We start from the raw sequence: 23,398 nt of genomic DNA on the forward strand, positions 1-23,398 counted from the left end.
TTGAGCATCCATGTAATCTGTCTATCAGATTGGATGTTTCTAAAACGACGGACGGAGGGACGGACGGACGGATGATGTTCTTACGAAGTACGCACATTCTTCAGCACAATGTTGAATAATGGTTGCCTCATGTAGTAAAAGACATGTGTTCTGGCTGTATTTTAAACTCAGAAAGTTAATGTGGAAGTGTCAGCATTTTCTTCACTCTGCAGACAGAGAGCATTCCCTCGGAAGCTGTGGATTTGACATGAAGTATCAGCTAATATTTCCTGGTTTCCTTTTATATTATCCATAATAAGTTCTGAATAACCTTAATGGACAGCACATCCTTCACGACCGAGAGATTTTTCTCTCTTTCACATCTATGTTGGTATGTGCGTTGGAACTGTCTGGTTGAGATTTTTCTAAAGACATTCTGTATGATGAAAGAAGGCATCAGTTCCACTGGATGAATAATTAACTGGTTATTTTTACCCCTTTGGGGGCATGAAGCGGCTGCCAGTACGTGTGCAGACAGGTGAGAGGATTGCTGACTGTATAAACGATGGCATTGAGTCAGAAGATCTCATGGCTTCATGGGCATGCAGCCAAGCTTGTTAATAAAAGGCTCTAAGAATGGCTTGTGCTGAATTCAGAATTTCAAATTTGAATAATTCAAATGCAAAGGTATTGTGACTTCATGCTACATCTTGAAATGCTGTTCTTGTAAATAAAGCCATTATAAACCCTGAGGGGGCATCTAATAGAGTGTTGGTGTTTTCTCTGCTTTCAATAAAGCTTTCTGGATCAAAGTTAAAGTAACTGTTATTATGAGGAAAGCACAGAAAAGTTGATGGATGCAGAAGGAGAAGACGGTGAAAACGGACTGGAGGAGGTACACAGGCACTTTTAATTATATTTGTTTCAAATTCCCCTGTCAAAATAGCCTTTCATAGCAATCCCAGTAAGCACATTTGAGCTGGACGGTATTTATTCCCCTGGTAATGGGGACGGCAACCAATCCTAAACCTAAACTAGAGTATATCAGCTGAAAGAGCTGAAAGCGTATTTTCAGCCTTTCTTCCATCAAACCCGTAAATAATCCTCATTCATTTCATAGTCGCAGGGTGCAGGCTGCATGTCACAGCTGTTACAATAGCCTTGTCTCCTTTGCAAGGCTTTTAGTGTAGGAGGTGTGTTTATACCAGCGGTTGTGCTGAGGCGGCCACCATAGGAGCTCGACCCTCCTCCCTGAGTGATGGCGGAGTTTGCCCACGCTCCCCTCTCCACTTGAGCTGTCTGTCTGTTCCAGCACCAAGCTGTCAACCATCTTCTCAGGGAACATACAGGATTAAGGGTGCCAGGAGTGGACATAAAATTACTAAATAACAGAGCAGGTTATGCTGTTATTTTTCCTAAGCTGTTGGGGAAATTATGGTGTAAGCTTGACACCTTGACTACTGGATGATAAGTGCAGAGGCAGAGAGACAATAAACATCATGGAGGATAATACTTTGGCTTAAGCGACATTTCACTTTCCCTGCAGAGCCACTGATAAGAAGATAAAATCTTGAATTTGTCCACTTGTCTTTGTGTAACAGCTGTTTTATATTTCAGCAGCACAAACAACATTTCAGACCTGTGGAGCTGCATGACATGACAACAAGTTCATTGCTTGCTCACTTGGTCACTCACTGCAGGTCTCTTTACAGATCCAGAAAAGAAAGGTTTTTTCAGTCTTGATATTTGTGCTGACTAAGTATTTAAATTAATTCAAATAGCACTCGCATAATTAATTACTCATGGTTTCAGATGAATGTCATGATAGGTCTCACTCAGCAGGGTACTCAAAGAAAAGGTCATGTCAGTGATTAGTAAGAATTTACCGGTTCATTGCATTTATTTTAATGTTGTAAAGATTATACTTGTGCCAATATACAGGGGTTGGACAATGAAACTGAAACAATTATTGTGGTTTTAGACCACAATCATTTATTAGTATGGTGTAGGGCCTCCTTTTGCGGCCAATACAGCGTCAATTCGTTTTGGGAATGACATATACAAGTCCTGCACAGTGGTCAGAGGGATTTTAAGCCATTCTTCTTGCAGGATAGTGGCCAGATCACTACGTGATACTGGTGGAGGAAAACGTTTCCTGACTCGCTCCTCCAAAACACCCCAAAGTGGCTCAATAATATTTAGATCTGGTGACTGTGCAGGCCATGAGAGATGTTCAACTTCACTTTCATGTTCATCAAACCAATCTTTCACCAGTCTTGCTGTGTGTATTGGTGCATTGTCATCCTGATACACGGCACCACCTTCAGGATACAATGTTTGAACCACTGGATGCACATGGTCCTCAAGAATGGTTCGGTAGTCCTTGGCAGTGACGCGCCCATCTAGCACAAGTATTGGGCCAAGGGAATGCCATGATATGGCAGCCCAAACCATCACTGATCCACCCCCATGCTTCACTGTGGGCATGCAACAGTCTGGGTGGTACGCTTCTTTGGGGCTTCTCCACACCGTAACTCTCCCGGATGTGGGGAAAACAGTAAAGGTGGACTCATCAGAGAACAATACATGTTTTACATTGTCCACAGCCCAAGATTTGTACTCCTTGCACCATTGAAACCAACGTTTGGCATTGGCATGAGTGACCAAAGGTTTGGCTATAGCAGCCTGGCCGTGTATATTGACCCTGTGGAGCTCCCGACGGACAGTTCTGGTGGAAACAGGAGAGTTGAGGTGCACATTTAATTCTGCCGTGATTTGGGCAGCCGTGGTTTTATGTTCTTTGGATACAATCCAGGTTAGGACCCGAACATCCCTTTCAGACAACTTCCTCTTGTGTCCACAGTTAATCCTGTTGGATGTGGTTCGTCCTTCTTGGTGGTATGCTGACATTACCCTGGATACCGTGGCTCTTGATACATCACAAAGACTTGCTGTCTTGGTCACAGATGCGCCAGCAAGACGTGCACCAACAATTTGTCCTCTTTTGAACTCTGGTATGTCACCCTTAATGTTGTGTGCATTTCAATATTTGGAGCAAAACTGTGCTCTTACCCCGCTAATTGAACACTAGTGCAATGTGCAATCAATGAAGACTGGCTACCAGGCTGGTCCAATTTACCCATGAAACCTCCCACACTAAAATGACAGGTGTTTCAGTTTCATTGTCCAACCCCTGTACATGTACTTCAGTTGTTGCTTTGATATTTGTTTCTATTATTATTTCTCTCATAATGAACAACAATAAGATAAATTAAAAAATTTTAACATTTGATCAACTTACTTTTCCCAGATAAAATGTGTTCTTTACATTTATTGCTACACTTTAGGAAGGTAAACATTATAGGAAATCACAGGTTGATCTAAGGACATAAAGCAGGTTGTAGCCGGGGTAGTTTGCAGGAGGAACCAGTGAGGAACAATGGCAATAAGGAAGAATAAATACTGAGGGAGAGTGGAGAATGGACCAATGAACCAAAGGAGCTAATCAGAGGGGAATCAAGATCAGCTGGTGGAAAAGAGGGATTGAAGGCAACTGAGGGAGGGTGACTAATTAACACTGATGAGCAGGGAGTCTGGGGAAAACATCTGAGTGAACTGAAATAACTAAACAATGATGCTACAGGTCCTTCTCAAAATATTAGCATATTGTGATAAAGTTCATTATTTTCCATAATGTCATGATGAAAATTTAACATTCATATATTTTAGATTCATTGCACACTAACTGAAATATTTCAGGTCTTTTATTGTCTTAATACGGATGATTTTGGCATACAGCTCATGAAAACCCAAAATTCCTATCTCACAAAATTAGCATATTTCATCCGACCAATAAAAGAAAAGTGTTTTTAATACAAAAAACGTCAACCTTCAAATAATCATGTACAGTTATGCACTCAATACTTGGTCGGGAATCCTTTTGCAGAAATGACTGCTTCTATGCGGTGTGGCATGGAGGCAATCAGCCTGTGGCACTGCTGAGGTCTTATGGAGGCCCAGGATGCTTCGATAGCGGCCTTTAGCTCATCCAGAGTGTTGGGTCTTGAGTATCTCAACGTTCTCTTCACAATATCCCACAGATTCTCTATGGGGTTCAGGTCAGGAGAGTTGGCAGGCCAATTGAGCACAGTGATACCATGGTCAGTAAACCATTTACCAGTGGTTTTGACACTGTGAGCAGGTGCCAGGTCGTGCTGAAAAATGAAATCTTCATCTCCATAAAGCTTTTCAGCAGATGGAAGCATGAAGCGCTCCAAAATCTCCTGATAGCTAGCTGCATTGACCCTGCCCTTGATAAAACACAGTGGACCAACACCAGCAGCTGACACGGCACCCCAGACCATCACTGACTGTGGGTACTTGACACTGGACTTCTGGCATTTTGGCATTTCCTTCTCCCCAGTCTTCCTCCAGACTCTGGCACCTTGATTTCCGAATGACATGCAGAATTTGCTTTCATCCGAAAAAAGTACTTTGGACCACTGAGCAACAGTCCAGTGCTGCTTCTCTGTAGCCTGTGTCAGGTGCTTCTGCCGCTGTTTCTGGTTCAAAAGTGGCTTGACCTGGGGAATGCGGCACCTGTAGCCCATTTCCTGCACACGCCTGTGCACGGTGGCTCTGGATGTTTCTACTCCAGACTCAGTCCACTGCTTCCGCAGGTCCCCCAAGGTCTGGAATCGGCCCTTCTCCACAATCTTCCTCAGGGTCCGGTCACCTCTTCTCGTTGTGCAGCGTTTTCTGCCACACTTTTTCCTTCCCACAGACTTCCCACTGAGGTGCCTTGATACAGCACTCTGGGAACAGCCTATTCGTTCAGAAATTTCTTTCTGTGTCTTACCCTCTTGCTTGAGGGTGTCAATAGTGGCCTTCTGGACAGCAATCAGGTCAGCAGTCTTACCCATGATTGGGGTTTTGACTGATGAACCAGGCTGGGAGTTTTAAAGGCCTCAGGAATCTTTTGCAGGTGTTTAGAGTTAACTTGTTGATTCAGATGATTAGGTTCATAGCTCGTTTAGAGACCCTTTTAATAATATGCTAATTTTGTGAGATAGGAATTTTGGGTTTTCATGAGCTGTATGCCAAAATCATCCGTATTAAGACAATAAAAGACCTGAAATATTTCAGTTAGTGTGCAATGAATCTAAAATATATGAATGTTAAATTTTCATCATGACATTATGGAAAATAATGAACTTTATCACAGTATGCTAATATTTTGAGAAGGATCTGTATAAAAAGAACATAAACAGAGAGAAAACAGATCAACAAGAAAATACAAACTAAAAAATCTAACATAGGAATCCAGGGAATAAACAAACACCTAAACACCAGAATTAATTCAATAAGCCTAAATGAACTGAAATAAAGCAAGTGAAGATTATGGCAGTGCAGAGAAAGTAAACAGCACCCTAACTCAAAACCCTGAACACAGACAGACTATGACACTTATTTTCCTAACTATGTTATAACAAAATAAACATGGATCCTTGTCCATTCTTTTTTGTCACATTTTAAGTTATTAAACCTGCTTAATCCTTCCTCTGTGTGTAGATTTGAGCAAATTTATGTGAGTGGACATTATCCTAAAGCCATTAAAGATCAACACACTTCTAGCTTACATTAAAGGCATGTTCTATTGTCTTACCTATTTTGAAGATGGTCCAGGAATAATGAACCTCTCTGTCATGTTGTTTTTTAAACCCAAGAAAATATAATGTCATGGATTGCTAATTAAACATTCGTAGACACTCTAAATTATTTGAAAAGGTAAGGCCACTTCAATAAGTACAGGTCTTCAATTGCTTTGCCAATGACGGCAACCTAGTGTATTTAGGCATCTAGAAGGTCCAGGTGTCAGTATGAAAAAGAAAGAGAATCTAGGTGTTTCTGAAACGGGCATGTGTTGTTACAGAAACTGCTGACCTACTGGGAAATTAACACACAATCATACCTATGGTTTACAAAGAAGGCACAGAAAAAGAGAAAACATTCAGTGAGTGGCAGATGTATGCACCATAATACCTTGTTGATGTCAGAGGTCAAAGGAAGATGTGTACAATGGTTTTGGATGATAGAAAGACAACAGTAGCTCCAATAACCAGTAATTACAACCAAGGTATGCTGAATACCATCTTTGAATGCAACTGTGAGACTTAGGGCAAATGGGCAATAGCAGCAAAAGAACACACCATGTAACACTCCTGTCTCAATCTCACCAATCATGGACAATAAAAGATTGAAAACAACTTTGTGTGGTGCTGTGAATCTTGATTTCAGCTGCAACACAAAGATGGTTTGTCCAACATTCGGAGCAAACTACATCAGAGCATGGATCCATCCTTATTTGCATCAACAGCTCAGGCTGGTGGTGGTGTCATGGTGTGTGAATATGTTTAGGGAGATTTACACATTTTCACATTACACACTTCATTTGAGTTTACTTTAATTACATTGTAAAACAAAACAACAAAAAAAGGCATCTGAGGACAGTGTTTTAGGTTATATTCAGTCTATCTATCCATCCATCCATCCATCCATTTTCTATACCCGCTTCTTTCATACAGGGTCACGGGGGAGCTGGTGACTATCTCCAGCGGTCTACAGGCGAGAGGCGGGGTACACCCTGGACAGGGCGTCAGTATATTCAATCCAATTCAAGTTATTTATTTTCCTGTATTAAGTATTGTTAAGAGTGTGTAAGGATTATGGTTATTGATTAATTAATATTTATCAAGAATTATAATTTAAAATCATAATTTGAAAAAAATTAATTTCTTAACCAGTCGGCATGGTTTTCCATCGGCCTATGAATCTTCTGATCTTCTCGTATCAGACAGATTTCCAGCTTTCAAGCTCTTCCGGGAATGGCCTTGTGGAGAAAAAGTTTGCCTGCAAGCTTTTGTCTCTCCAGATATGCGCCTCCGCTGCGTCGTCCCGTGAGACACACTGGAAATGGCAACGAAACTTTATTTTCTGCGGGTTTTACAATCCCAGGTGATGATGCTGCTTCCATGCGCTACACAGACTGCTTTTCATCAAACAGGAACATTGTGGGTGCTGTCAGAGCAACAATGTCTGTTGAGCTGCACATGTTCAACTGTGTGACCAAAATGGATGACTCCAACAAGTTCCAGCAATTGAGCCACATCGTATTTTTTCCTAGCACGGCTATTACTTTCTCCACTGGACAATGTACTCAACCTGAAGTTTTTATTTGTTTCTGTTTTTCTTTAAGATCATGCTATTGCAGTATAAGATGTTTTTTTTTTTTTTACACATCTTCACCAGGAGTGCCTATAACTGTGGATAACAGTACAGATGCTAAGCAATATGTTCCACTGTTTAGCCTCTGAAATGGGTTCCCTTTCGCTTCACCAACACCACAAGTCCCGTTATGCAAACAAACAGTCACTGTCTCCTCCCCTGAAACCTGAAATGTTGCTATCCCTGTTACTTGTCTCAGCACCAAATTGGCGAAGCCAAATTTAGGATTTGAATAATGTGGCCCACCTTCTTCATCTTCACCTAACCTGACTCAGCTTCATTAAGTGACATTGTAATTTCTTTTTTTTTTCATTTTTAAGCATCATCAGTCCTCTGGAGTACAAAACAATTCAACTTACTTCTCAGTGAAATTAGGATTAATCTCATTCACTATTCTAAATTACAGTTAGACATGCTACTAGAATTACAAAAAAATATTTTATAGCTCTGTACAGTGAGTCTCTCCATCTCAACTATACGTCCTCCCATAGAAGAAAACTTGATATGCAGTTAAAGCTATGTCTCATTCTCATTCTATGTTTTTCACCTGCCATGAAGGGGCACAGCAAATGGGGAAGATGTGCTCTGCTCATATCTAACCCAAATGGACCATTTTGGGATATATGCAAAATATTTTGTGATGAGCAAAACTAACACTGTGCATCACAATGGCCATAACCAATCATGTGGAAACATTGTTGTGGCAGCATCATGCTATTTTGGCAGGGGCAGGAACGCTGGCCAGAGTTGATAAGAAGACGGATGGAGCTAAACACGGGGCAGTCTAGAAAGAAACCTTCCAGCAAAAAAATCACTAAACATTCAGCCAAAGCTACAATGAAGCAGTTTAGATTGAAGCATATTCATGTGTTTGAATGGCTCAGTTAAAGGCCAGATCTGAAATTAAATAAAACATCTGAGGCAATACTTGGAAATACATTTTTACAGGTACTCTCCAGTCCGACCTTGAGCTATTTTGCAAAAACAATGGGCAAAACCCTGTTGTCCCAAAGGCCTTGTAGCTGTAACTGCAGAGAAAGATGGTTGGTGAAATTGATGATTTAGCGTGCCTGAATACAAATGCAGCCACTTTTCTTGGATTTTTATTTGTTCTAATCTTGATGTGAAAAGGTTCCAGGTCATGAATCCTTTTGCATGACACTCTACATTAAACAGTGGACTGTTTTTGTTTCTGTAAGTTACCTGAAAATGTCCGAGACATGTTCCTATCCTCACCTATGTATTATAAAATATAAATGTATAATGGAAAAGACTTTTATGCCCAAAGGGAACCAAATCTTATAGATCGATGACATGTGAGCAATTATGTCCTTAAGGTAAATTTAGCTGGGACGGTAATTATTACAATCTATAAATCTGCTCCTCAATCTGCTTTAATCTTTAAACTGCAAAGCCCTTATGAGGAATTATAAATCTAAGAAATCTCATATATAGATTTAAAAGGGACACTGACAATAATTAAATTTACATTATTATTATAGGGACAGTGCACGTAATTCACATTTACATGTAAATGTGTCAGATTTTAATCTTTATATTTGGAGGGCTAGACATAATTGAAACTGTTGAAATGTAATGTGTTTGGGGCAACAGTGTTTGAATGAGGCACAGGTTGTGTAGACATTAGGAGCATCAAACGTTGTATCCGTCATACTTTGAGCTGCAGCTGCATTGCTGTGACTTTCTTGGGCTGGCTGTCTATCTTTACATTTCACAGCTCCAACGTGACTGCAGCAGAGAGAGGAGGAATTTGCCTCGTTCGTGCCAAGTCTCTGAGCAGCCACTTGCTTCCTCTCAGAGAGCAGTATCTGCATCCTGGCTTGCTTGGGTCATCCCCCAGACTACGTCATTACAGAAGACATCAGGCCGCACTCTCCATAAATTAAATCTGGGACTGCATTTACACAGGGGCACTCAATCTAAGTTTAACCCTTGAGGTGCACATCACACAGCTATTTGTTTTTATTTTGTCTTTTAATTTAAAGGGTTTGATCTTTTCTATATATGTCTCATGGTGTCATTTCTTGTTAGAGTTGAGCACATAATATCAGACTGTAGACAAAACTGTAAAAAGAAATAAAAATGCATTATTAGGAACTTTATATATATTTCTAAGCACTTTTTTGTAACACTTTGTGTCAGTGCAAGTTCAAATGAGTCGGAACATGAATTCTGGATTTTTGATCTCTATTGATTTACTATCTCAGGAGCCAAGGTTTGACCTCTCTTTGAAGTGAGAGCTATTTTAGTGCATTCCTTGCTTCTCCGCCATTTTAACCATTAAATCTACAAACCCCAATCCTTTCATTTGATTGTTTTTCATCCATCTAAAATGGCCAGTTAATGTTTTCGTGCCACTGTGTAATGGCTGGTGAAAGTCTATAAGTGTGGTTCAATAATACTGCACTGCACAGTTTTGTATTATTACTGGACAACTACATTTACCTGCCACTTCATTTGGTACATCTATTTAATTGATTGTTAGCAGTACTTGCAAACCATAACTGATTTAGGGCATCTAAATGTAATACAGATGAATTGCAAATGTTGAAACTGAGTGTCAGAATAGAAAAGAAATAGAATTTATATGACTTTGAATGTAGCATGGTTGTTGGAGACAGACAGGGTGGTCTGATGATTTCTGAAACTGCTGATCTACTCAAATATCCACACACAACCATCTCTAAGGTTTAAAATAGTCTGAAAAAAATAAAACAAAATAAGTGTGCAGCAGTTGTGTGGACGAAAATGCATTGCTAATGTTAGCAGTCAGAAGATAATGGGCAAATGTTAAGAGATGGTAGAAAAGCAACAATCAATCAAATAACCATTACATCAAAGATATGCAGAATATCTTGAAATAGATGGGTTACATAATCAGAAGAACAGACAAGATGCTGCTCCTATTAGAAAGAAACATGTGGAGGAGATGGACCAAGTTGCAGACAGGAGCTTGGGAGTCGCATGGTGAGTTTGGAATATTCAATAATAACATAATTGGTAAACTTACAAAGGAGTAAACAGAACACGGAGCACAGGTGAAGAGAGGGGCATGGAACAGGCAGGCAAACAGTAGAATCCACTGGCAAATAACAAGGGCAAGGAGCAGGAGGCATGGAACAAAGTAACGGGAGATCTTGGCAATGCAACAATGAGGACCAACTACTTATTATATACAAAGGGGGAGAGTGAGAGAATGGCAGGGCAAGAAGGTGAGGGCAATGAGGTTGGAATGAGCAAAGGCTGAGTAGAATAAAAGCAGGGAGCTAAGGCAGAGAGAGAATAATAGCAGGGACAAACAAGGAGGAAATCTCACAGAATATAATAAATAAAACAAAGCGGAAGAATAAACTGTAAACTAAGCACAAAGCAATGAACTTATAAGGTAACAACTAACAAAATGAGGAAACAGAGTCATGAACTGAAACCTAACATCCATAGATCACTACAGGAACAGTATAATGTTGTTGCAATTCACACAGACTAAACAAAATTAGACAATAACAGATTGGTAAAGCATTCTTGGTTGGAACTGCAACATTCAGACGGTAGTGTCAGACTTTGGCGTAAACAACATGTAAGCATAGATCCTGCCTTGTCTCAACGGTTCATACTGCTGGTGGTGTTGTGGGGGATATTTTTTTGGTACATTTTGTGCCCTTTACTACTGAGTAAACATTGTTTAAATGGCAAAGCTTACCCAAGTAATGTTGCTGACCATGTCCATCCCTGTAGAACACTCTACCCATCTTCTGATGGCTACTTTCGGCAGGATAATGTAACAGGTCGCAAAGTTCAAATCCTCTCAAACTGGTTCCTTTAACATGGCGATGAGTTTAATGCACTGTAGTGGCCTCAACAGTCACCAGATTTAAATCCAACAGGGCAGTTTAACAATGTAGTGGAACAGGAGATCTGCATCATAAACGTGCAGCAAAAAAAATCCTCATCATCTGTGTGATGCTGTCAAAAGAACCAAAGTCTCTAAGGAATGTTAATATCTTGTTAAGTTCACGCTATGAAGAAAATTAAGGTAGTTCTGAATGCAATTGGGGGGCAAAATTGATAGGAAGGTGTACTTTAAAAAGTGGCTTCTGAGTGTATTAAGTATAGTACATATTCTCAGACAGAGACATGTTCTTCATTTTTCAAAATACATTTACCAAATAGGGATGAATGATCAGATTTAAATGGCTTTTGACTTAAAAGGAGCCTCCTGGTGGTGTCATGATAGACTTATTTTTCCTTGAGTAGGTGAATAATCTCGATATCAAATGAAACACACCTGCGACCAGACTGTAAAATTTGAGAGTTCGGAACTGTTTCCGAAGAAAAAGTTTGTTCATAGATAACAGCAAGTTGTTGGGGCTCCAAACCAATATCACGTAACCGACTTTTTCCCTCGTGAATTGAAAAATGTTCTGAGTTTTTTTTTTTTTTTTCTTTAACCAAACGTGAGTTTATTACGTTATACGTTTATACGTCTTTATTTCCAAGTTGGCTGCAGGGGCTGCTGCTGTAACCCTCCCGGCATCCGTCTTCAACCAGCAACCATTTATAGCCTCGCGGTGACAAACAATCTTATTATGAGATTTAAACTTTGCCTCTGCCAGTCTGAAGGATCAACATGCGCTCACCCTCCCCTCGCATCTATTCCTCGATGTTTCCCCAACTGATACTGTAATATCTGCCTACCTACACGCCTCCCCGTGACAGTGGTTAAACGCCGGTGTCAGCCCTCTGTGTAGTAGAAAGACCCAAGCAGGGCTCCGGGTCTCTTCAGAATAACATGAAGGCGAACGACGAGAGGAGCTCAGTACTGAATTAAATCCGTCTCCGCTTAATGGATCTCTGAGACTCGCTTCACGCAGGCAGTCGCTACTGAGTCGTCCTCAAAGCCGAAAACAGAAAATCTGGACCTTGTTTTTTATTATTTATTTTAAATCATTCATTTTATTCTTTAACGTCATACATTTCTCCACTCTGTTTGAAAATGTGTTATGTTCGTGGTGAGATACAGTAAGCCCTCCGCTTAGTATCGGGACGAAGGTTCCTGCTCTGCTATCGTTCAGCAGGTAAGCTGCATTTTTATACCTAACTTTAATGTCGCGGACTTTGTTATGATCTGCTTCGTGTGTTTTGCATCCACATATTGTTAGCGGTACATCTGAATACTAGCGCGGCTGAAATGGTTTGAGTGTTGGGTCAGCGTGTGTAACAAGTTAGTCATGCATACCTCATTTAACAATTAATAGTTCAACTTGAGCTCCAGTCTGCTAAAGTCGGTGGATTTTGCAATAGTTTGACTGAGAGCTGTGAGCCCTGATGTCAGATAAATGGAACCGAAGCACGGGGAACACTTTATCGCGCCGTCGTGCCACTAATCTTTACTTTTATTTATTTTTCATTAAGCAAATTATGATTCTTTTTAAACTGTATAAGGTGTGTATTTGTTTTCCAAGTCCAGTTAAGCATAGCGTTTACTTAGAAGATGTAAACCTCCTGCTTCAGCCGCTTCAGCACCGCGGACAGCTCCTATTTTATTTTATTTACTTTATTAACTTTATTTATTAGATTCATGGAAATAAACGAATACCAATTAATGTGAGCTGTTTTTCTAACTTTTTCTCAAAACACTATTTAGGACATATTAAGGTTGCTATTTTGCTGGGCCCACTCACATCTTAACAACGCACATACAAAATGACAGCCTGCATCACGAATCTGCACGTAAATTTGACACAATCATGAAAAGTCAATGCAACTTTAAAAAGCAAATTTTAATCGATCAAAGTGTGTCATGCAATGCTATGCAGTACTGCTGTCCTTCTCCTATAGTTACTATGTGCAGTCTCATTCAGATTAGTTGAGGATTTTGCTGCGTGTGTGTCATCTGTCTGAAGATAGCGTATTAAATGTTGCATCCTGGACGTGTCGCTTAATTTGCAGCCCAGGTCTTCATATGGAGTGACTTGTGTTTTTGTAAGTCAGCATATAATTGATCTTTACAGATGTTTAGACTGTTGGGGAGACTTTTGAACAAATAAAGACCTACTGGTGGAAGTCAGAGGGGGATAAGTAGGTTGTAGAATGGCAGATGTACTGTAATGTAGACCTGTTGTTACACAGGCCTACATTCCATTTCTTTCTTAGCTGATTCTTAATATGTATTAGTGGTGTTTAAAATTCTAGAGTGTATTTTAAGATTTATTTGGCACTGAAATTGGCAATGATTTTCTTGTTCCAGTAATTATTTTTGTGTGCAAATGATTCACCTGTGTTTAGCTTTACAAGCAGAATGAATCTTCCAACTTTTGATGTTGAGAGTTGTGACAGTTCCAAAACATCTCCGTTTTGCTGTCTCCCATATTTGCCTTCTACATCTCCCTTTTCCTGCCCCCGTCTCCCTTATCTTGATTATACAGCTGGATGATTGAGTCAGCTGTTTTGTATGCAAGCTGCCTTGGCTCGGCTCTTTGTGAAGGAGAGAGAACGAGATCGTGCTGAGGATACTGAGAGAGAATTACGGAGGCTCATGACCATGAGAAGCAGAAAAGACGAGGCTGCCCTGTTCGATAAATTGCTATTTGAGAGAGACAGATATCCTGCAGGGGGTGGGGGACAGTGGTTTGGAAATGTGACTAACCTTTCTAAATGGAAATGGCAGTGTGCATTACAGTTTTCCACAAATCTACACATGGATTGATGGCTCCAGGTTAGATACAAGTTGATAGTTTTTCTGAATAAAAACTAGCTTTAACTTGAACATATGCATTAAATTTATCAATGGGCTATTCATGTATGCGTATTTTTCTCTTTTCTTGTCAGTTCTGATCTTCTGCTATAGACTTGGCCAAATAAAACTGAAACATAATATATATTTAATTTATTAATTCTATAATAACACTAGTGTTGGATTATAGAGAAGTTATCAAGGCCAAAATAAATCCACGACGCACTGGTTGTTTGGTTAACAGCGTGCAAAACTGTAATCAATGGGACCAAGCAGGGTTTGTAGACAAAGCTGTGAAACATATGGTACAACAGCATGTTCTAATTCAGTGGCACAGTTCTTGACGACCATTAATACTTATTGTGCTGTGAATACTGTGTGCCATTTTACAAGAGCAGATCTGCCACCTCATTTGCGAGTGTCATATGTGACTCTCAGCTGTTTTGCTAAAAAGAATAATGAGGTTTATGATAAAAGGACATACAGTATCATGCCATAACCCAGAGGAGGAAAACAAATGAAAATGACAAACTGTTTATTTGTAGATAATGAATTAAAGAAGCAACATTTAATTTTCACTGAAGCTAAACAGAATTTAGTGCTGGCATTATCTCCTTAAACCTTTTTTATATTACAACCACAAATGTCAATGCTTTGGATTTTTTGCGTTAGACCAACAAAAAGTGACGTGTTTTTGTAAAGAGCAAGGAAAATATTACATTGTTTTCATAATGTTTTACAAAACAAAATCTCAAATGGGGCCGGCATTTATATCAATCCCCCACTATTCTGATATGTAAAAATAAACTCTAGTGCAACCACTTGCCTTCTCAACTTTCCTAATTAAGAAATAGAGTCTAAATGTGTGTAATTCAATATCAGTTTAAATACATCTGTTCTGTGAGGGCCTCAGAACTATATCAGAGAACATTAGTAAACCCACAGAATCATGAATAACAAGGAATACACACAGGACAGGTCACAAATAAAGTTTTAAGCAGAGTTAGGTAATAAAATAAAGAAATGTCCCTGCATGAAAATGTCATGGAGTAATGTTCTTTCTATCATCTGAAAATGGATGGTTAATGTTAATACAAGTAGGGCATTATGTAAAGTAGCAGCCCTGAGTCCAGTTGTAACTCTGGAGGAGCTGTGGAGATCCAATGTTCAGTTGGGAGACTCTGTCCCCAGGACAACTATTAGTGGTGCACAGTCCACAAATCTGACCTTTATAAAAGAGTGAAAAGAAAAAAGCTATTGATGAAGGAGAGCCATGAGAAGTCCCATTTTAAGTTTACCACAAGCCATGTAAGGGACATGCTTAGGATTGTCAGAGTGCTCTAGTAAAATGAGGAGAGAATTGAACTTTTTGTGCTACATGAAAAACAATAGTTGTGGTTGAAAACACTGCACATTACCCTGAGATTCCCATCACCATGGTGGCAGCATTATGCTTGGGGAATTATTTTATTTAGCAGGGACAGGAATGCTATCAGAGATGAGGGGAAGATGGTTGTAACTAAATATAGGGCAATCCTCACAAAAAACCTGCATGAGGCTGCAAAAGACCTCAGACAGTGGTGTAGTTTCCTCTTTAGAAGAACAATAACCCTAAATATGCAGCAGGGATTACAACTGAACAGGTTATAACAAAACATTCGCAAAAAAGACAAAACATATGTTAGCATTGTCCAGTCAAAGTACATGCCTAAATCCAAGAAACTCTTGCAAAACTCCCTAAATGTATGTTCACAGATGCTTTTCCATTCTGGCTGAACATGAACTTGTTCAAGGCAGCATGTTTCTAGATGTTCAAAGATAGTAGAGACGTAACGTAGAAGACTTACAGCTGTAACTGTGCAGAATGTGGTTCTATAAAGTAATGATGCAGGGGGGCTGAATACAAATGGACAGAAAATCTCAAATCTTTTCAGATTTTTATTAGAAAAAAAATGAAATCATATGATACTGCCTTACTATTGTGCAATTATGTGATACTTTATGTTAACATGTCACATAAAAATAAACGTATATATATATTCATTGAACTTTGGGGTTGTAATATGTCACAATGTGAAAAGGTGTAAGGGGAATGAATGCATTTAAGAGGCACTGTAGGTTATATTTTATCACAATGATCAGCCATTTTGAATTAAAGATCTTAAGAATGTTGCCACAATTTATGGTGTGTGTTTTGTCAGTCACTGTTAATCATTCTGTCAATCTGTAAAAAAATCTAATCTAAGCAGTGTAAGTTTTCATTGCTTTTGACAGAGTTAGCCTTTAATATGCAGAAATCAAGTAATATTATACCACACACACATCACTGGAAGCAATGCAAGCGTATAATCAGCTGTTGTTCCTTTTAATTTGATCTTACTGGTGTCAGTAATGAGTCAGATGATTGCTATTTTGAGGACACATCAGGACTGAATTATCATACTCTGATTGCTTCAAAATTACATTACTGAGTGGTCAAAATAAAGACAGATTTATGTTTGTTGAGACCCAAAGGATAAAAGTTTTTTGAGTAATTTTATAAAATGTTAGCTGTAAACAAGTCTATCTTTTACCTCCATTGTGAACAGGTCTTATACTGTAGATTTCTATCAGCCACTTATGCCTATCTAAATATATAAGATAGGAAATATCACATGAAAAATTGTGATTTGAATATTTGTTTCTTAACTTCTTTAGTCCAGTGTTTCCTGTGGCACTATTTGTTTAGAGATGTTCAGAGTAAAGAGCAAGCCTATAAGAGAAGTCCTCTGAGTTTTGCTTCGGGACAATTGGCATTAAAAGAAAGTGTTACAGAAAGTAATTTAGTGTTCTGGAAAGATGAAGTATTTGCTGAGGATTTCCAAGGTCCAACAAAGGCTGCAATGAGCAGATAATGCTGAAAAGAGAAAAAAAACCCAAAAAAAACACTGCCTCCCCCCAATGCAACCACCCTCCGAAACATTTTCTTTTAGACAATGCAAAACAAAGATGTGCTGTTTCTGAGATGGTATCTTCTTCAACTCTTGCAAAAACCATTAGCAAACACCTTGAATTGCCATCTTATGAGTAACAGCTCAGAGTATTTACATACCTGTAGTTTAGTTCTATTTGGGGAAAATATGTATTTAAATTTTCCCAGAGTTGTTAACTAAAAGTGGCAGAAATGGCTTTTTAAATTCCAAGCTTATCTCACGTGAAAAGAAACATGGCAGGTGCAGCTATTATCTCTTAGCAAATTTATTTCTTTTATTACCTACAACCTTTTTGCTTACGTCTTTTGGGAAAAAAAATAAACGAATATAATACAGGGCTTATTATATTTTAAAAACTGATCACTAAAGACTTAATATGTATTGTGCACATGAGAAAACAAACAGCATACTGTAACACCGACAAATTGTGGGGATACATGTTGGAAATGTGAAGTTTCACTCTGGGGTGTGAATCAGTCATCATTCATTTCGAATTGAACAAAAATGAATCCACCACAGAATGCCAGAGACATTCGTATGGTTTCCTCAGCCACCTGCTGGTTGCCTTATGATGCACAAAACACTTTAGTAAACAAACATCATGAAATGGCAGAATGAGGCATACTGAATGCTGCTCTGCCTCTTATTTCCCATCTTTTTGCAAAATAATTGGGCGCTGAGTTGCATGGCAGTGCATCTTCAGGCACCTGCATTGCTTGATGAATATCTTCTAGATGAGACCCCAATACAGCTGGCCTGTGAAAATCCTGTCAAAACCTTACTTTGGGTTACACTGTATTAACTGTTTAGGGATAATCACTATCACTGAATAATTTTTGTAGCGACAGATTATGTATGTGCTAATAAACACAGCAGAACGAGTTTTATGATGTGTTACCTTTTTATTGTTAATAAAACGTAAGAGACAGGCTGGGAAACCTGAAAGAATAGCATACAAATCTTAACAGAGAGCAATTTTTAGATGATTGGGAACAGAGAGACAACTGATAAATTGTGACTTTGTGGTGTATGTTGCAATATATTTACATACATTGCATAAAAAGACAGCCTTTTTTTTCTCACAGCCTGAAATTAAACAGTATTTGAACCTTTCTCTGTTTTAGGTTAGTTAGGGTTAACAAAATTATTTGCTAAAAGTCAGAATATTGAGGAAGGTTGGTTTTTGAGAATCTGTTCTTTTTTTTAAATCAGATGTTTACATACATATTCATAACATCTAGTAGCATTGTGTTTTAAACTATATGAGTTGGGTCAAACTCAATAGATATCCTTCCCCAAGCTTCTCACAATTGTTTGCTGAAATGTTTTGCCCATTCCTCCTAAAAGAACAGGTGCAACTGTATCAGGTTTGATGGCCACCTTTTCACTTCTGCCCTTAAAGTTTCTGTGTAATTGAGAACAAGCCTTTGTGATGGCCACTCCAAAACACTGACTATCCTGTCCTTAAACCACATTGTAACTAATTTGGTGATATGCTTAGGGTGAATGTGATTTTGTAAGTTTTAGCAGCAAAACACCCGCACAACAAAATGCTTCCCCCTCACATGGGCTAATGACATTCTTTGTCTTGCTGGTTTCCACCTTTTTCCACCAAATGTAACGATAGACATTATGGCCAAATATTTCAACTTTAGGGCATGCCTCCAAAAATTAAAGTTTTTGTCCCTATGTGTATTTGCAAACTGTAAGTGGCTTTTTGACTAATGGTACAGGACTTGTTTCTATGGATAATAACACAGGTCTTTTGCTCTTGTTCTGTTTTGCACTAAAACTTGTTCATCTCTGAGACAGAGAACCTCCCTGAAAGATATAATAGCTGGACTCTCCCATGCTGTTTATACTTGTGTATACTTGTTTGAACAAATTAATATTATTTTATTTATTATATTTTGATTTTCCTATGGTGTCACAAAAGGAAGCGTTATGTTTGAGATGTTGCCTTGAAATACAGCCACAGGTGAGCCTCCAATTAACTGAAATAGTTTTGAATTAATCATAAGTTTAGAAGGCCATGATATCATCATGTGGGCTCTTAGTGTATGTTAAATTCTGGTTTTTGAAGAAAATCATTAATTAAAATAATCTAAAAAAATCTTTTTGTTCATTATTCTGGCTATATACATAATTTTGATAATACTAACTGGCATAAAACAGGAACATTTAATTTTGATTTAATTTTAGACAGTAAAAAGAGGTGTGAGGACTCCAAAGTGCTTTACATAACAATCAGTCATCCACCCATTTACGCACATTCATACACTGACAGGGGTAAGCTACATTGTAGCCACAGCTGGAGCAGACTGACGGACGTGGGGCTGTCATACAATCGGCACCACCGGGCCCTCTATCCACCATCAGCACACAAAGCACAGACATGTAATAACTCTCCCACCTACAAAATGTATAGCTTACATTATTAGAAGACAAACCCGTGAAGTAAAGCACAATGAGTAATTTTCCTTATTTTAAAAAGATCAAGGGTAATATAATATGGCCTGAATAAAATAAAAAAAATAATACAAAAAAGGAAGAACAAGCTTTATTAGAAGCATTGTGTCCTTTTTATCTCTATACTCCACATCTCAGTCATGGAGTTTAAATGAAAATTCAATATGGAAGACTCACCATCACCTCCAGCTTTGTCTAATTACTCCTCCATGCGGCTCTGCTCCACCAATCAGCGTCAAGTCTGCATTTCTCCCCGGCCAATCATCCTTCAAGGCTTCGTTTTAAAAGATCTTTATCCATGGAACCCTCCGTTCTGCAACTGAACTTTGACACTCCTCCACCCTATCTCCACCATTTGGCTTCCAAACTCTTTCCAAATCTCCTCAGGCCTCCACTCCACCACCAGGATCGTATTCCATGGGGGAAGACATCTCTAAATCTAACCCTAAGATGTTCATTTAAGCGCATGTCATCCTCAGCATTCACGTCTTCCACTGGGGTCCGAGTGCCAAAGAAATAAACATTCACTAATAAAATTTTCTAATTGCATCCCTGTCTTCTCTTTATGAGTCTTTCCAGGTTGAAATGTAGTATAGCACAATATATAAGATTCTGTATTTTTGTAACCTCTAAGAAAGTGGGGCAAGGGTCATAATGTGGTCCAAATTACATAATTAGCATTGTAAAACAGTTTTTAAATATAAAACAATCCCTAAATCTATATTAATCCATTATGTCTTTACACTCCATACCCCAACATGATAATACAATTATCCATAATATGGCTATTTTTTGCAAGAGTTAAGAGACCCCAACTATTGGCTAAATATACCAGCATTGCTAGTCTGTTAAACAATGCTTACGCAAACAGCATCAACTAATGAAGCTTTGATGAAAATTCAATCTGGAAGACTCCCTCCTACCTAAGCCGGTCCAATGGCTCCTCCATGCGTCTCCGCCCATCCAATCAGCGTCAAGTCTGCACCTTCTCTTCAGCCAATCATCTCCAAGGCTTCACTTTAAAGATCCTCATCGGCAAGATTCTCTCGCTCTTCCGCTGAGCTTTGACCCACCTCCTCGCCATCTCCTCCTTCTGGACTCGCAACAACCCGATCCTTCAGGCCTCCACTCCACCACCAGTCGGCTCCCGGGGGGAAGACATCTCTAATTTAATACTAAAAAAACTAATTCAAGCCCTCATCATTCGCAGCGTTCAGGTCTTCCCCCGGGGTCTGAGCGCCAAAGAAATGTATATAAAAAATAAACTTCTAATAGCCTTTCTTTGTGTTTTCCATTTGTGAGTCTTACCGGATTGAAATAATATTTATGCTTTTCCATTTAGTTTTGCTATTTAATTTGATTTATGAGGAGGCTCTCCATTCCTCATAATGTTTTGTGTCCAACACTGGTCACCATTGATATAATTTTCACATATCTGAAACAAATAAATTTGTATTTGTTCCCACCTTTGGTAAACTAACATAAACTGCAGGCCTCACATATTTGAAGCAAGATGCATTTTCTAAAACTATTGTTCTACATCCTGCCATGTCAGCTTTTGAGTGCAATTTTGACTAAATAAAATTACAGGTCTATTAAACATCAGCTTTCAGTGCAGCCAAAATACTTTGCCAATCAAAGAGTAATTGTAGTTATGAGCTACATTACAAGCTATCATTATTGTTTTTATTTAGATTCCAAATGCAGCAATTGATATGTCTATTTGTTTTTTCTTTTTACAAAGGTGATCATGTGACTTTGTTCTAAGGCTTCTCAGACTGAAAATAGATGATGTGATAATTAGTCTGTTTAGGTTAGTCAGAAACTGTAAAGAGAATGGTATGGAATAAAGGCATATCTATACTGCAGCTTTATGATGGAAAGGATAAACATCTTTGATGGGATTCTTTGCATAAATTATCATCAGCTGCTCTTACAAGGACAGAGGGGCTATTTTTCTATGCCGTCGAGCTGCTTTGTTTTTGAGCACACTTGAGCTTGAAAAGACATGCATTTTGCCTGCTCAATCAAACTGAACCTAGAAAAAGGTTTCCATGACTTAAATTAAACACACTGAGAATGAAACGCGCCACTGGTTATAAATGTACAAAATATAAGTCATTGGTTGGGTGAAGCTGAATAGATTGAGAGAAAACATTGTTTCATAGATCCGTTTAAATTAAATTAAATGTTAACGAACATCTTGAAAACAATATACATGTTTTGCCCCACATTTCAACCGTGACTTTAATGATCAATGGCTATTTATTATAAGTACGGAAAAAATGCAATAAAAATACTTATTAAACAAGACTAATTGGTCCCACAATAAAGCATGTTTACACCAAATCCACTTCCCATTCTGTTTTGCAGCCATACCTTCAGTGCAGTGACAAGTTAAACAGAAATCAGCTGATTAGATCGCTGATTGGTAATGCAGCATGAATGAGTTGTTTGTAGTTTCCTACCAATTACAAAATTTTAAACCAGCAGCCATTGAAAATGACAGAAGCTCAATAAATGATGCTGCTTCCATGCGCTACACAGACTGCTTTTCATCAAACAGGAACATTGTGGGTGCCATGATTTGATCCATAGTAATCAATCCATGGTCTTTCCTTCCTGTAAATGCTGAGATACTCTGGTCTTTGTTTAGTTATGATCTAATGCTGCACTTGAGAAAATTAACCTGTTAAATGGTGTCAATAAATATAAAGCCTTAATTGTAAAATTTCTCTTTCATTGGATCCACACAGGAGTTTATAGCTTCCTCGGCACTCAGTATCATGTGTTGAATCGTAATCTTTGTTATTAGCTTTTTCATTCGATTAATGTTTTTTTCAGTTTTTATTTGGAAACTCTCATTCAGTGAGTTTTTGAATGCAAAGAAAACTACTTTGAAATTTTTCAATTTAGCACTTCAAGGTAACTCAAGCTGCTGAAACTTGTCATGTATATTTAGTGTAAAGACAATGTTTTGTAATTTGATATTTTCACTTGATGTGATTTTAAAATTTATTTTTCAATTTAAAAAAAGTATAAAACTGACATTTTTTATTCCTTGCAAGTTAAATCTCTCGACTGTTGACCAATTATTTATTGTCCCACAACAATTCAACCATTTGTTTTACCAGTAGTTTGGTTTCTCTGCCTTCATCTTGAAAACAGCTACACCAAAAGACTGAAACGTATCTATATTTAAGTTCCACAAATGTAACTCTTCTGTTACTGTTGGACAAACATTATTAAACCTGTTCCATCTGAGCCTGAACTGAACTTTTAAAATGGGGATCAGAGACTTAATATATCAGACAGAGACGAATCACAAAGTCACTCTGCACCAAATATTAAAAGATTGGAACTTTAAAAGCCAGCTCAGAGGGGCATTTTGTAAATAACAGTGTGACTCATCAGTAATCTCAACAGCCACATGTCAAGCCTTTGCAGCCTTTATGTGAGCTTGCTTCTCTTAGTGTTGGGTTCAAAGGTAATTTCTTTCAGAAATTACTCTGAGGGAAATATATTTTAATAGCTTTTGAGTGTGCTAAATGCCTTAACGACTCTAATGCATCAGTACACCAGAACAGTGCGTGCCGGTGAGCTTTAGATTTTGAGTTACAATAAGTAACACAACTAATTACAACATGTGAGTCTGTGAAAAAAGCATTTAGTTAATGATTGTTACAAAAAGAAATAATGGTTAAATCTGCAAATTATCAGCAAGCAAGTGAAGATAGAATATTGTTATCATAGAAACTGCTTCCAAACTTGGAGCAAACATACTAGCAACTACTTATAAAAATGTGCCAGTTTTCACACCATTAGCAGGGCATCATGTACCATAACACTCGTTTCTGGAGAGAACTACTGAATACTTGACTTAGTGTTCATTGACACTAACGTGAGCTTTAGTAGTCATGATGAAGCAAATTACTCAAAC

The 23,398-nt window shown here is 38.4% G+C and overlaps 1 protein-coding gene across 1 annotated transcript in view; it reads left to right on the forward strand.

Moving 5' to 3' along the window:
* Positions 1-11,990: 11,990 nt before the first annotated feature.
* The window catches only part of LOC124864047 (protein ELFN1-like), an 89,709-nt gene continuing 78,301 nt past the window's right edge, over positions 11,991-23,398 (forward strand). The window contains exon 1 of the mRNA XM_047358653.1: positions 11,991-12,359. The gene's annotated coding sequence lies outside the window, so the exon portion shown is untranslated. The remainder of the gene's footprint in view (positions 12,360-23,398) is intronic.

This window comes from Girardinichthys multiradiatus, chromosome Y, assembly GCF_021462225.1.
Source record: "Girardinichthys multiradiatus isolate DD_20200921_A chromosome Y, DD_fGirMul_XY1, whole genome shotgun sequence".
Taxonomy (NCBI): domain Eukaryota; kingdom Metazoa; phylum Chordata; class Actinopteri; order Cyprinodontiformes; family Goodeidae; genus Girardinichthys; species Girardinichthys multiradiatus.